Source organism: Aulonocara stuartgranti, assembly GCF_965226115.1.
Source record: "Aulonocara stuartgranti genome assembly, chromosome: 13".
Classification (NCBI taxonomy): Eukaryota; Metazoa; Chordata; class Actinopteri; order Cichliformes; family Cichlidae; genus Aulonocara; species Aulonocara stuartgranti.
Window position 1 is genome coordinate 14831722 of NC_138949.1, and position 13895 is coordinate 14845616.

Below are 13895 nucleotides of genomic sequence, written 5' to 3' on the forward strand. Positions count from 1 at the left end.
AGGAATTTATTATGTAATAATTTAATAATAAAAAAAACTTTTTATGAATCAGTATTATAAATTGGGTTAATAACCATTAATCAATACTTCAAATCATAAAAAAAGAATGAGATACTATTGGATAAAAAGAACCTAATTTCAAAAAATATTTCTGACATTTAAAATGACCATTTAACTCCTTGAAAATCCATATTTCCTCACTCCATTAACCTTTCAATAAAGTTGAATTCTATTCTATTCTATTCTATTCTATTCTTTCCTGTTAGCTCGCAGATTAGCTAATATATTAGCAAATGAATTAGCTTTGGGATTAGCTGTCATATTCCGAAATCGTGAAGCAATGCAAATTAGCCATGCAAATTAGCCATCCAGTGCAATGTAAGGAGCTCCCTGATTGGTTAGACAGGCACAGGCTGCATGCCTGGATTTTTCTACACTGAGGTTTGTGCCGATAGCTTTGCACCGCTAAGAAGTGTGTGGGTTTGTACAGCTTCAGTATTTACACTCTGTCAAACATGGATATATGCAGTATGAAGGGTCTCAGTGAAATGGAGAGCTAAACCTCCAAGTATACGTCTGTGGACCTGGACTGGCCACTTGTTGAAGGTAACATGCTAACATGGCTAACGCTAGCATCACTGCATATAGCCCTGCTCTTTTAAGATCATGTTACTTTTGAAAGTATTACATTGCAGCAGTACAAGCTAGCTACCCTTTTAGTAAGCTAAAGTATTCACAAATAAAGCTTGAAGCAGCTCAGACTATTAGAAGCAGCACTGAGCCCTGTTACATTCATACACAGTGTTAGACCAGTGGCTGCAACCTACAGCCTTTAAACATGATTAAAATGATGTCTGTAAACACATCAGTCCAGATGTTACCACATTACTTTCTGTTAGTTAGTGTTAAAAGAATTGGGACAAGGTGATTAAAATAATAGCTGTCAGTTCTTTCATTCCTTATATTACTGCCCTCTGCAGAACCTGGAGATGACACTATTGATTTAACTTCATTTGGTTAAATATGAGCGTGCACACATTCATTCTTGACTGGACATAGATGATGATCAAGGTCCACGTGCACTTTTATTTTTATATGCTTGCTGTGTTTATTAATGCAATTTGAAAATTAATACACAAAACTTGGATGTTTTATGAATTCATCAAATCCCAGCCTCTTAACACAGTATGCTAAATCTAAGCATTGACTTTCCAGTATATTCCAATGAGTATAATTTAAGCATTCACTGCACCTACAGTACCTACACCCAGTCAAATGTCTGGTAAAGATACAGATAATGAAATGAAAGCATTTATCCAGTTTGGTACTTTTCTCTGTATGCCCTGCTTATAAACGCCCTAAATGCTGTGATATATACAGTAAATGAAAATCATTTTGTGGCATCAGACACCCACACAGGAAAATCAGCGCCTGGACTTACGCAGGAGAGATTGCCTCAGCGATGACTGACTCTGTGTCATCGACTTTACCTCCTAATCTCTTTCTCCTTTAAAACACAAAATCACTCAGAAGGAGTTGTGTACATTTACTAAGAAGGAGGTCTGTAACTTGTACACATTTGTGATTTTACTTGTTTTATGAGTTATATTTAAGAAGAGTAAATTATTCATATAAATAGTTTGTGTTATTTATATGAAAAGTGTTTTTCTTTTTTATACACATATCATATCATCATCTTATCATCTTATGATGTCCACTCTAACGTGAGTTCACTGTATGAGTTCAGTTTTAGTCTTCAACTCCCAAGAATAGCAGCTGGCTCAATCATCTTTTTTTCTGTTGATTGACAGAAAGTTTACACTGGTTTTCTTCTGAGAACTGCTGCTAAGGCTGAAAATAAGAGAAACGCCAACTGAAAAAAAGTATATATATTAAAAAACCTCTTGATGGATGAATTACAAGCAAGGATATGCCCAAAAGTTTAGTTCCTCTCGCCTTTTTTTTCCGTGGAAAATTGTTTTATCACTCATCCAAGTAACTTCTTCAGTCTCACAGATGAATGATAAAATGTTTTTCCACTGAAAACCATTGTGTACAGTTGAATTCAATCGACTTTTCTGTTGATTGAATCAGTGTTAGAATCTGAAATGCTCACTGAAGCTGCGAGAAAACAAAGGTTCTTGCAATATAAATGAAACCGACCCCTTTCACGAGTGTTAGTTCTATAACCGATTACAAATCGTCCTCCTAACTCCCAAACTCGTTTGTTGTTTTCTTTTTTAATTTCTACTTTTAGTTGGGCCTTGTATGTATAAAAACTAAGGATTACCTTTGAACAGAATGGGTTTATCTTGCAGCACAACACAAACTTGCCATATTTTATCAAATTTTAAAGCGCTTAACTGAGCAGAATGAAGGTGCAGAAAAGCACCAAAGTGTAATTTCTGCATATGACACATGGTCTCAGACAAATCATACAGGACCCACCTTTTTGTAGCTTGCCATCACCAGTGTATGAATGTGTGTGTGAATGGGTGGATGACTGGATGTGTGAAGTGCTTTGGGGTCCTTAGGGACTAGTAAAGCGCTATACAAATACAGGCCATTTACCATTTTTTCAAAGACTCTAAACTTTTTTATTATAAGTTGCTACAGCTGTAGAAAAGGGCAGATTTCTGGCTGACCTTAATCAGTGGTCATTGCTCTTGCTTTGGAACTGCTGCATGGAGGATGTAATAATGTTTATGATAAGTGGTAAGGTTTGTGTCCTTGTCAGGATTAAAACATCCTCAGCTTCCAGGTTGGGAAAAGTGGAACAGAAGATATTCAAATACATCTCTCCACAGATGCTGTAACAGTGTGTTAAAAACACTTGCAGGTGAATTACATCACTGATTGACATCCATTTACTTAAAAGTTGCTGATCAGTGAATAGCTGGAATATATAGTTTATAATTTCAACAGTGTACTGTATAAAATAGAACCATATATGCCAGATGTGGTCAGATGCTTGTGTGATTTTCACAGAACACTACAAAACTGTTTTTATTGAGTTTAATTCTTTTTTGTGAACTTTGTGAAGTATTTTTTAATGGATTAATAATTCGTTTTGAAGAATGTATTAATAACTAGTGTTTTTTAAACTGAATCATTAAATAATAATCTGTAAATATATACAATAAAAATTATTTGTAAATGGATTTACAAATGCATATTTTATTGCACAATTCAGAATTCTTTATTTTGATCCATGTGACTCTTCTGGTCTCCTGTATGTAGATGCCCAAAATCTCTGGCCTGTTCAGCCATCATTAAAAAGAAACACGTGGAGGACAGAAGCAATATTAGGTTTTAAATTAGATGAAAGTATTACCAATTATGCCTCAAAACATTGTGAAATTCTGCAATTCCATTTCACAGAAAACTTGTTTGGAGTCTGAATCTGGTTTGGATCCTTTGTTGATCACGTTTTCTTATGCTGCAATAGCTTGCGTTCAGTTAAGCTGATTATGAGAGTAAAGCAACAAGTGTGTGGTTTTGGATGACCAGTTTGACATCAACAATTCACCTTTTGTCTTTTAAAGCAATCTTTTAACTTTACTAATAAACAGTGAAGCAGCTGGAATCAGGCACAGTGGGCAGAAAAAAGAAATTGTTAAAAAAATAAATAAAAAAGTCGCAACTTGTCTTTTTAGTAAATGTATCCAACACACAGAAGTCCTCATCTCTCTAAAGTAGCTACTTTTTTTTCATAAGGTTTTCACCACTCACCAGCTGGGACCATTTTTCTCTCCCTATTGAGAGCATCTGTATCCCCGAGATTAAAGCTGATTGAATTTAGAAATCTGTATCATTACAGTTATTAGATTAGGAGAGAGGGAAAAGGACACTGCAACTCTGAATTTAATTTCAGAGGAATTAATGAAACGTAGGAGTGTGGACCACAAAGAGCTGGTCACATGTACAGCTTGGATGAGATTACTGATTGTATTGACTCTTACATAATGACCCTACTGAAGATGCATGAGAAATGCATTAACATGCCAAAAATCTGATTAAAAGCGAGATTTTAAAGCCTGGCCCAACAGCCTGGAACAAATTGCCTCTCTCCTTATTGACATAAGATCCGGGGATTACTGAATCAATGGATTTCTGATTCTTGCTATTCTTTTTGCATTTTCTGTATTTAAAAAAAATACTTATTTCTTTTCCACAGTTGACAAGCGTTCCAAAGTGTGAAATTAGATTAACAAACATGTATTTTATTAATCCAACTTTCTGATTCTGTGTGAAGATTTCTTGGTTCCTGTGCAACAGGGTAGAAAGGGAACTTTGTAATGTCCTTCTATTGAAAATGTATCTCTAATACCTGGATTATGTGGTTGTTAAAACGACGTCACTTTTACCTGTGTGAACCCCATCACCATCCAAGAGTCACTTATGGTCTTAATATTGCACCAAGACATCAGTACTAGTGCAACAGTATTCTTTAGTATTTCAAACCTTGGAAAAGCAAAAAGTGTGTAATAGATTTCCGATACTTTGAAATGTCTGCATTCCAAATGCTGGTGTCTAAACACGAATCATTAAAGCCACATTTTCACCACAGGCACCAAGGTCTAACTTATGTTCAAATAAATATTATACATCACACAGCAAAAATAAACCTTCCTGTTCAGGGGATGAGTTTTTTTCTTTTTCTAAAAGTGCTGAAATTCTCACCAAATATTATGTGGAGAAACAGCTGTTGCTTCTTCATGCTTCATTGGACTAATTTGCTGAATCTTTGCAGGTGTTTCTACTGCAGTGGAAATTAAAAAGTCCTGGGACTAAAAGGATGGAAAATCGGTTTCCGAGAATGTTAAATTTCCCAAGAAACACACACATGGATTAGATCATGTGCAGAAAAATTACGTGGCTTCAACACTTTTTTCAGCTATCAAATCTAAAAGATTTAGTCTCATTATCCATGTCATTTATTATGAATAAAACACACAGCTTCAAAGAATACTAACCACGTGCACTGGTGTCAACTAGCTCCTTTATCACTCTAGTTTAAATGTATATGTAAAAAAACAGCTTTTACATATTTTTAGAGTATCTTGTTTCACACTGAATCCAATATGAGCTGTTTTCCTGATCTCACGATGCTAGTCCAGCATCTCCCAACAATTTGTGCTATCTCTCCTGAAAGGTTGGGTCAGTAGATCACAAAAGATCCTCTGGAGCAGTCCAAGACTCCTTCTCTTACGAACGATGAAAGATTGACTTTCCTCTTCCGAGTCTTCAGCCGCTGTTATCTGAATCCTTCATGATTACCATGCCATATGCATAAGCAAAAACTCAAGCAGTTGTTTACTTTCAGCATTAATTTGCAATCATGTGTGCATAAGAGTGTGTTTTTATCTAATTTGTTCATATTTCTGTTAAATAATGGATCCTGATAAAAGAGTCCTCACAGGCATTAAACCTTTGCCCTGGTCATATCAGCAAATAGGTATCAGTCATCTGTGGAGAATGCCATATAGTTCCATATTTTTCAGCTTTAAAAATCACACAACTAATGCTTTTGACATTATAAAACTGAACAGGCTTATTTTTGTACCAAAGTGCATCATTACTGCCTTTAAAAAAAAAAAATTCACTTTGTGCCAGTCTGTGTTTCTTGGACCTTTACAAGGTTTAATCAAAACTGAACGCGATTAAGTCTAAATTTATTCCAGACTTTACTGAACAGTGAATTTTAAGACAGCTAATCTTGGTTCATGAGATCTGTATGTGCTGGAAAGGGAATTACAAAGGAGCATCTATATCACTGGCCAATATCTGTAAAGCATATGATAATGTGGAATAATATTCATTGGAGTGCAAGCTGGTGTGAAATGGCCTGATAAGATGAGAATGTTGACACACCTGCTGATCACAAATAGTAATCCCGGCATTTTATGGCAGTTTCTTGGCCTTATCATTAGGGATTGTCGCTACTATTGACATAAACAGACTTCTTACTGAATACAGGCCAAACTCTCCTAAAGTAGAAAAATCGCCTTGAAAACATGAATTGCATTTGAGTTAAAATGTAACTTCCAATTTGATTTTTTAGTGACATTTATTTATACCACTTAAGTTTATTGTACGTGTAGTATACCTACTATATGGGTGGCAAAAAAAATTGTTTTTTAACTAGTTATAAATGACAGTAATCTGTAAGATATTACCACTGTCAGTCGATGCATTAGCATTGTCAAGTGTATATGCACTGGATTCAAGATAGTAGTTGTCACACCAACAGTGGCCGTGCTGATAAAAATATAGGCAATAATATGGTTTTTAAAAATTGCGCACATATGTTATATATTGTGTTTCAGGGTAGATTATAACAAGATAAACTCATTTCTGTTACCCTGCAAACACGGGGATTTCGATTTTCTTTTAAAAAAAACAGCAAAACTCTTATAACAGTATTTGAAGATGTTTAAAGTAGTGTGCTATGGTTACGATTCGAATACATCCCCATGGCAGCAGTGTAACTGGAGTGTAGTCATAAGGGGCCAGCCAGGCACACACACTCACACAGAATCAGTGATTAATGGGCACTGAACTCTGTTGTTCTTGTGCTTAAAGATTTCTTGTCATTCACTTCATTAAACAGTTAGATGAAGTAGTTTTTCAACAGAATTGCCGAATGCACCTTGCTGGAGAAATTCTCATTGAGTACAAGGGAGTATAAACACAAAGATTTCATGGATGTATGAAAGGCAATACAATCAGATATTTTTCTCTACATACTGGCCATAGTTCTCTAAACTTAGTCTTTATTCTTTTTATCTGTTTAGTAAAAACAGATTTGTTACACAATTTTAAATAAATAAATGTTGGTGACCCAGTGTTTCTTTAAAACCATTGGAAGTTAATATCACACTGTGATAGAATCTAAGGGAACACAAATTAACTTGTTGTTTATTCTATGTTGTTACTTGTTAGTAATTTTATGAGTTAATTGAGTGAACGCTGATTTTCTTTTGGTTTGCTTTGTTGTTTGTTTGATTGATTGTTTTCCCATATAAGCTTTAGAGTAGGATTCAGTAAAATCAGACATTAGTTGATCCTGGATCCTTTCAGGGCCACTACAGCCAGCATAGCTGAAATAGCATTCATCTGGTGGTTGCTGTTGTGAAGCACAAGCAAGACCGTGACCATGAGGACAATGACAGCCATTCAATGGAACCACAGCATTACCATTAGAGCAGTTCAACTCTTTGTACATCAAACAGCATGTTACTGTCAAGACTAACATCAGGCAACTACTACTTCATGCTGGTTTAATGTTGTTCAACTAACTTCCAAATAGTATTTTTTTATGCTTATTTGTAAAACAGGCAAAACACACTATGTCATTTTGGTGTCACTAGCTTTACCAGAAGAGCAGTTCACTGTACTTTCTTCTCACCAAGAGGTTAAAGCACTAATGACTGAAGGTACTAAGTAAGGGTGTATATGATAACGGCCGACGCTATAGAATAGCAGAGTGTTTTTATTAACTCAGGATAATGTAAAAGTGAAGAGGCACGACAAAGATAAACTTCCAGGAATAAAATCGGTGGTTCATTTACTCTACAGTAGTTTGTATTTATTGCAACAGTTGCATTTTAATTCTCTGTCACTCAACGTTTGCACTGCTCACACATCAAAATATATGATTAAGCGTATTAATATCATGGACAGTCTCTCTAACTCTTAATCTTGAGTTGTCTGATGGTTGCTGAGGGCCTGTTTTGTGAGCTCAAGATTATTTAGGAAAAAGGAATGTAGCGACATTTAGGACTAGAGGTGCAAAATGAGTTGGGATTATGTTCAGCTAAAGGAAAAAAATAGGACATTGGGTCTGCTGGATGACAGTTTGCATAGTTCAGCTATAGTTATTGAAATTGGTGTTGAAGGCCCCAGTCTAGAGGTGGCAAAAATACAGACATTTTTTAATTAAGTAGAAGTACAGATACTTGTTGTGTTAAAAATGATTTCCATTCCCTAGACTGACAGTGTACTGTCTTTATACTAGACAGTATACAGCTACTATAAAGGCTGAAATCAGTAAATGAATCTAAGCATCATCATCTCAAACTGATATTTATTTCAAAGCCACTGTGCACCAGTCCATCGCAGAGCTTTACTGTGAAATTAGCACAGTATAGCAAGCTAACATGTTTATCCTACACTAAACGGCTGAGTATTTTCAACCTTTTGAATAACACAGAATTGTTATATCTCAGTTTGTTTTGCAGGATGTTTCACAATATCAAAAAACATTACTTCACTTCATATACAGATCCAATACCCGAGTTAAAAATGAGGACATTACATGTAATTTTCCTGTTTAACAAATGTCACTGAGCAGTCTTTACCTTTAAATTTAACCTCGCTTCTTCATTTCCTCTTTCTCCATCTCTGAGTGAAGTTATCCAACACTCTTTTCTCTCCCTGGGAAATACAACAGCTGTACCTTTAGCTAGCAACACACTGTGTGACAAGCTGCACAGGGACAGTTTGTGTGCTTGCTGAGGTTCGTTGAGCTGTTAGAAAGGTTGCCTTTGAAATTACCTGCCACTTAAAATGCTCCTCCTTTTATCCTGGCTCCTTTTCTGTAGCACTAGCTAGATGGGGAAGTGTCGCAACCACAACTTAAGGACATCTGGCCCCAAAAAACGCTCTTCCGGATCATTCAGGATTATTCTGCTCCACATTAACGCCTGGGTATAGCACTACAAATGTGCTGTTGACTTTTACATGTTTTTGTATCTGATAAGCCTGGGTGATTGATACACCAATAAGATTGTCTTTTACGTGTTATAGTTACCTTTATTAAGGCCCTAACTGTTTTGATGTTTTAATGCACACTATAATGTGAAATAAAAATGTCCCTCAAATGTCTTAAACCTAAATTAATGAGCCTGTTTTGAAAATACAGGGTGGGCCATTTATATGGATACACTGTAATAAAATGGGAATGGTTGGTGATATTAAAGTCCTGTTTGTGGCACATTAGTATATGTGAGGGGGCAAACTCCTCAAGATGGGTGGTGACCATGGTGGCCATTTAGAAGTCGGCCATCGTGGATACTACTTTTGTCTTTTCAATAGGAAGAGGGCCATGTGACACATCAAACTTATTGGCAATGTCACAAGAAAAACAATGGTGTGCTTGGTTTCAACGTAACTTTATTCTTTCATGAGTTATTTACAAGTTTCTGACCACTTATAAAATGTGTTCAATGTGCTGCCCATTGTGTTGGATTGTCAATGTAACCCTCTTCTCCCACTCTTCACACACTGATAGCAACACCGCAGGAGAAATGCCAGCACAGGCATCCAGTATCCGTAGTTTCAGGTGCTGCACATCTCGTATCTTCACACCATAGACAATTGCCTCCAGATAACCCCAAAGATAAAAGTCTAAGGGGGTCAGATCGGGAGACCTTGGGGGCCATTCAACAGGCCCACGACGACCAATCCACTTTCCAGGAAACTGTTCATCTAGGAATGCTCGGACCTGGCACCCATAATGTGGTGGTGCACCATCTTGCTGGAAAAACTCAGGGAACGGTCCAGCTTCAGTGCATAAAGAGGGAAACACATCATCATGTAGCAATTTCAAATATCCAGTGGCCTTGAGGTTTCCATTGATGAAGAATGGACCCACTATCGTTGTACCCCATATACCACACCAAACCATCACTTTTGTTGTTCCAACAGTCTTGGAGGGATCCATCCAATGTGGGTTAGTGTCAGACCAATAGCGGTGGTTTTGTTTGTTAACTTCACCATTCACATAAAAGGTTGCCTCATCACTGAACAAAATCTTCTGCGTGAACTGAGGGTCTGTGGTGGGACGTGGTCTGCGGTGCCGTGCGGACGCACCTGCACCGCAGACCACGCCCTACCACAGGGTCCTGTCACAGTTTTTGTTTTGCCCATTCTGCAAATTCTGTGTGCCGATCTGGGTCATCCTCGTTGAGATGCTGCAGTAGCTGGAGTTTGTAAGGGTGCCATTTGTGAGTAGCTAATATCCGCCGAAGGGATGTTCGACTGATGTCACTCTCCAGTGACATGCGGCGAGTGCTACGCTGTGGGCTCTTGCTGAATGAAGCTAGGACAGCCACTGATGTTTCTTCATTAGTGACAGTTTTCTTGCGTCCACATTTTGGCAAATCCAACACTGAACCAGTTTCATGAAACTTAGCAAGCAGTTTGCTAACTGTAGCATGGGAGATGGGTGGTCTCGTAGGGTGACCTGCATTGAAATCTGCTGCAATGGCCCGGTTACTACGTTCACCAGATATCAACACAATTTTGATCCGCTCCTCACGTGTTAACCTCTTCGACATGTCAATGGCTGTGAACAAAGAGAAACTTGTAAATAACTCATGAAAGAATAACGTTACGTTGAAACCAAGCACACCATTGTTTTTCTTGTGACATTACCAATAAGTTTGATGTGTCACATGGCCCTCTTCCTATTGAAAAAACAAAAGTTGTATCCAAGATGGCTGACTTCTAAATGGCCACCATGGCCACCACCCATCTTGAGGAGTTTGCCCCCTCACATGTACTAATGTGCCACAAACAGGACTTTAATATCACCAACCATTCCCATTTTATTACAGTGTATCCATATAAATGGCCCACCCTGTAGAATGAGTGGAAATACTGATTTTTGTGTTAAAATGTTGGGAGTAAAAGTAAAAAGTTGTCAGAAAAATAAATACTCAAATACAGATACTTGAAAATTCTTCTTAAATACAGTAATGAAGTATGTGTACTTTGTCACAGAGGCTTAGAAACAATAACAAGGAGGTTTTTGGTGCCCTCTTTGTGGCCAATTTCACTTGACAACACCCAGAAAGTTCCACCAATCACTTGCCAACTGGTCGGGGAATTCACATTGTGCTGGTCTGTGTATTCCCTAAAAGCAGAAGTTTGATATCTGTAGTCACCTATGCATTGCTCAATTGTGTCCTATAAATGATAACACATGTTATTGGTATGCTGATATGGGCATACGCAGATTCCTTTAATTGCAAGTAGCATTCTAAATGCCTTTTCTAGTGCAAGTAGCATTAATAGTACGTATAAATCTTCCAATATTGCTAACACAAGGTCAACTGAGTTGTCTTGTCGCAGCATTTCTTAGAGAAAAAAAAAAGACTTTGTTACCCTGTGGGCCAGTAGGATTGCTTCTTATCAGCCTAAATTCTCTTCTCTCCTGGATTAATGTAGAAATTACTTTTACATGCCTCAGTAAGCCAGTGCATTAAAACAAAGACTTAACTTTCTATTCTGTTGAAGATACACCAATAAAACAGCAACTAATGATGAAGTATGTAGAAAGCACAGCTCTTCTCTGAGTATTTATACCCCCCTAAGTAAACCTCAGGAGAGCAGACATTGAAAGGGCAATCATTTAGAAATACTCTAAACATGATTGAAATTATTTTGCCAATCCAAAAAGAGGATTCAACTAAAGCCGGTTAATGAATTCTAACACAGAATTCTCCTTCATCTTGTTTAAGAAGCAGATTTTTAGGATCACGTTAAACAGTTTCATACATCAGAGAGTTCTTGTTTTCCAAGCATAGGAAGGAGTGACAATTAAACAGCTGCAGGGTTAAGGTTGGTTGCCTCCACGTATCTATTCCTGACAGGAAGAAAAATCTGGCAATTCACAGCCATCTTACTCCCGTGTCCTTTCTTTAGGGAAGAGAAGAGGATTGCCCCATTCTGCGGTTTCGTCAAACTGCCAACCAGGGCCCAGGAACACACTTCATTAACCACTCCTATGGCAGAGGATGGTGGTTTTTCCAGACAGCAAGCACAAATTTGAAGTCTTAGGAAGACCACAATGCATTATGCTGAATAGGCTTGTCACTCCTGCCCAGGTTCATTTCCTTTTAAGTGTGAGCTTGAGTCAATCAAAGGAAATGAGCTGAGAAACCATGGCTATTATTTATCAGTTTATCCAGTGAGGTCGTTTCATCACCTCCCCTCTGCATGTCACGCGCTATGGGAAAGGTAGATCAGTAAGAAAATGAATTTAGTCGTGGAACCACATTTGCACACATATTAAATAGGCAGGTAGCAGTTGAGGGTAAAAAATGTTATCCATTTAGGTTCATTGAGCCCTATGCAAGAATCAATAGTATGAACACAATCATTCCTAAGAGGAAGGCATGTGTTTTAGAGATTTGTTAAATTGTCCAATTTTCTCATATTCAGACAGGCCTGTGGCATAAATCAAACAGAGATAGTCTGCTTTTTTCAAATGGTGAAATTTATTTTAAGCTAAATATAGAACTTAAATGTGTTATGGAAAGTGCTGTGCTACTACAAAAGATCAGAGGGATGCAGTTTTGGAAAGAATAAAGCCTATTTGAACACTGCCTTACAGAGCAATTTGGGGGCATTGATTATGTTAATAATCAAATCAAGGGCTTTAAAATTAAGGGGTAAACACTACCCTATATCAGCTACTCTACCACATGTCCCAGTGAGCCTTAATGATGGAAAGATGGATCCTCTCGAATCAAATGCAATCTATATAAACAAATTACAAAACTGACTGATGTAGAAAAGTTGTTTTTTTGTCCGATCACAACTGAAACTTTTTGCTGCATCTCCACAAAACCTATGTAAATAATGTAGCTTAAACAGCATTAAAGACAGTATATTCTTTAAACTGCTATATAGTGGTGTATAAATTTAGGACCACATGATGATACTAACTTGGGGTTTTAACTTCCTACCTATTCTATATTTATTATTATTTTAAAATGTTTCCATTAAGGTGTCACATGCCCTTTTTATTGAATCATGATCACTCAAGGAGTCACTGGTCCAGTGTGGCTACATATGTTTTGTTTATTTTTCCTCTCTCATGTACCACGCACTGCCTGGGCAGAGTTCATTGCGGCCTCCCGCCTCTGGCCCTCGCACCTGCAAGTGATCAGCTCAGATTCTTCGTTCACTCAAGCTCACTACTTAAGGCAGCAGCTGGGAGTACCTCATTCACTGGATTATTGTATAACCCAGTCAGTGTAACTCCAGCTCAGCAACATTTTCGAGTATTTTCGAATGTTGATTCTCCTGTTCTTCTGCATAGATTCTGCGTGGCCAGGCTGAAGATCTGAGTATGTTGACTTTGTATGACGAGAACGAGGGAGATGATTCCTTGTGGAGAAAGCTAACTGCATGGAGAAATCTTTTCACTTTCCTGATCCGTTCGTGAACTCTGGTGACCCTGGACCCCTTTTCCCTCACCTGTAAACTGTGCATGAGGAGTGTTAAATAAACAAACATATCTCTGTGATTTCAGTCTGCGCCTGAGTCCCTCCTGCATCTCGTGACAGATTCTCTGTCTTAACAGGATATTATGACGCTGGCATAGACATGAAATGTATTAGCAACAACTTGGATAAGTGGATACAATTTTTATTTTTTACAGCTTGTAAAAATCTAACATTCTAGCTCTGGCTACAACAAGTTGGCCAAAACCAACCAATAGAAAAAAATAAGATATATTTAGGATAAGAATACATTTAAAAAGGCTCATTGCGATAGTTCTTACCTGTTAAATGATCCCTCCTTTTTGGAGCTAAGCACTGTATGTAATGTAATGTAATGTGTAATGTGTATGTGTGTATAGATCAGGGGTCAGCAACCCTAGGCACGCGTGCCACAGCTGGCACGCGAAGGGTTAACTGGTGACACAACCATAGCTGGACTGGCCATTGGGCATACCGGGCATTTGCTCAGTGGGCCGAACAGCAGCATTTGTTTTCCTTCAAAGGCTTTATGGCTTTTCCTGTAATACCTGGTGGGCCGGTCTCTAGTCTAAATGCCCGGGCCAATATTTTGTCCCAGTCCAGCCCTGGGCACGACAC

The 13895-nt window shown here is 37.7% G+C and overlaps 1 long non-coding RNA gene across 1 annotated transcript; it reads left to right on the top strand.

The window, feature by feature from the left end:
• Positions 1-304: 304 nt before the first annotated feature.
• LOC309720215 lies at positions 305-13307 on the top strand. Its single transcript, XR_014280442.1, has 3 exons — positions 305-606; positions 11713-11894; positions 13115-13307. It is a non-coding gene; the product is annotated as an uncharacterized lncRNA (long non-coding RNA).
• The last annotated feature ends 588 nt before the right edge of the window (positions 13308-13895 follow it).